Here is a 2,708-nt window from a genome sequence, read left to right as displayed (position 1 = left end):
GGCTGGGAGGAGGCGGAAAATTTTTTTTTCTTTCTTAATAAAAAAAAAAGGAAAAAAAAGGAATATAGGCTTAAGTTTAATGCAATGTAATTGGAAGATTCTAAATTACTGAAACAACATCCTTCACTGCAAATCCCTCGTTCGTGCAGTACACAGTCTCCTGTGCTGAGGGGCTGCCAGAGCTCAGCATCTCCTGCAGATACTGAAAACCTCCCTGAGCCTAACTTCTCTTCCTCTATAGCCTGCCTGGGACCCGAACACCTTCCGAGTCTGCACTGTGTGAAGAGCACTTACCCAGATGGACATGATAGGGAAGTTCTCTGACTGAGGAGATCTGCACAGACTTGGGTTACTGGTGCCTTTAATGCCTCTCTGAATCCTGCAATTCTAATGCCTGTGTGTGACTAAGATCCCGTTGGGGCCCTGAGAAACATGACAACCCTGGTGGGAATTTTGTCTGTCTGTTAGCTTTACTCCATTGCATCCTAGAAAACATCAAACTGAGGTAATGGGGCGGGTGCTGGGCTCAAACTTTCCTCATAAACTCCCATGACACATCTGTCAGAGGAGTGCGAGTGTCACATCACATAGGGGACCCAAACTTGGCTCATTTTTAACTTCATATGTAATTGGTCTCTACCAATTTCACACTTTTTTATTTCTCTGCTTTAGGATGAGGGATTTGGATGCTCCCATGAGTTGTCTGTGACTCTGGAATTCCCATACTTTTCCACAAAGCTCCTAGCATTTGCCATTCCATCTGACAGTCAGTGTCATGCTGCTCTGATGTGTGACTGTGGTGTCTCATTGTGTGTTTCATGCTCTTCACCCAGGGGCATGAAATAAAACTAAACCTTTCCATTGCATGTTGTCCATATGTTTATTTTGGGAGTTTTTATTAAAAATATTCTTTCTTTTTGTTTTTGGTGTTGTATCATTGTGTGTTGGCCTGGACGCACTCCTGTCTCTCATGCTGTCCTTGCTCTCACCACCCTCCTGTTTCAACTTCAGGGCTACAGACTTGAGCCACCAGGACCCTCTGCTCACGTGGTTTATGCATCTTACTGCTGTGTGGTTTCTTTCTAGTCAACCACACTCTTGATATTTTAAAGGTTCTCTTGCATCACCTTGCTAAACAGCATTCCATCGGGTAACATACAGGCTGATCTGAACGCTGTTACTCACTCAAAGTGTACACAGGACGTGGAAAAGACCTCCGGTCTTTCTCTTCCCACTCAACTCTAGGTGTGAATGGGTTCATGTTCGTGACAGTGCCTCACACTTTTGCTGGGTGAAGTGTGACTCTGAGTGTGTGCTAAGCAGTGTGAATTGTTTCACTGAGTATATGTTCACCTGTGTGAAGTGTTCCTTTGAGTGTGTAAGCTGTGTGAAATGTTTGGGTAAGTGTGTCCATCTGTGTGAAGGATGTTCTGAGTGTGTGTTGGGTTCTGTGATGTGTGCCTCTTAAGTGTGTTAAGTTATGTGAACTGTGTCTAAGTGTGTTGGTCTGTATGAAGTGTGCCTCCCAGGGCGTTGATCATGTGAAGCGTGCCTCTGAGTGTGTTCAGCTGTGTGTGACTGTTTGTGTTCCACTGCATGAAATATGTCTCTGAAGAGGTCCTAGATACAAATATGTAGGCACACTAGAATCTGACAGTTTTTGCTGACTTGTATTGATGTTGCAGTTAAGTAATTATCTATGTCTAATCCACTATTTAGATTTGTATGTTTTGACCCCATAAAAAGTACTCTGTCTCTTATCTCTATCAATTTGACTCCTTTAAGCTCTGTCTTTTGTTAGTAATTCACTGAGGTGTGGACTCCTGTCTCTCACTGGCATGGTAAGATGTTGAAGCTGTTCCTCATGTACCAAAACTAACATTCTTTAGCATTGGGAAACCATGTCCTGGCACCTTAGACAGTGGCTCTCCTACCTTTGAATACGACTATTTTAAATAAAGTTATAGGAGCATCATTGTGCAAATAACAGTATGGTCATCTGTATATAGTTTTTTTCTCCATGCATATGTGTTTACTTGATCATGTAATAATTTATGCTCAAAACAACATGTGTGGGAAGTCCAATGACCACCCACCTCCATCCAGGTCTAGTAAGTTGAGCATCCAAACTGCCTAGGCTCCCCCAAAGCCAGTACGTGCAGTAGGATTAAAAACCCATTGCCATTGATCTTGAGTTCTCAGTAGTCCTCATTGTTCACTATCTTCGCGCTGATGAGGGAGGGGGACTTGATCGGGGGAGGAGGAGGGAAATGGCAGGCGGTGGTGGGGAGGAGGCAGAAATCTTTAATTAATAAATAAATAAATTTAAAATAAAAAAAAGAAAAAATATGAAAAAAAACCAACATGTGGTTATGTAGCTTTTCAAAATATAAACAATGGCAGCAACTAAATTATTGAAACTGTCATAAGCTCTCACATATTTAAAGTATTGGACTGTGCTGTAGAAGGAGGGGTGGGCTGCCTTCCTGTCACCCATCTCATGACTAGCTTTACCCAAAATAATGACACGGAAACTGTATTCCTTTTTTTTTTATACAAAACAGGAGAATAATTTTATTTATATCATATTTACAGTCTCTCTTTTTCAGTTTTTAAATATATGTTTTTGCATCATTCTTTAGAAGGATTTTAAGCTTTCTCCAATCTTTTGAAATACTTTCCTTTTTAAAATGTGTGAATCTGACAGC

This window comes from Microtus ochrogaster, unplaced genomic scaffold, assembly GCF_000317375.1.
Source record: "Microtus ochrogaster isolate Prairie Vole_2 unplaced genomic scaffold, MicOch1.0 UNK1, whole genome shotgun sequence".
NCBI lineage: Eukaryota > Metazoa > Chordata > Mammalia > Rodentia > Cricetidae > Microtus > Microtus ochrogaster.
This window is presented reverse-complemented; position numbering follows the sequence as displayed.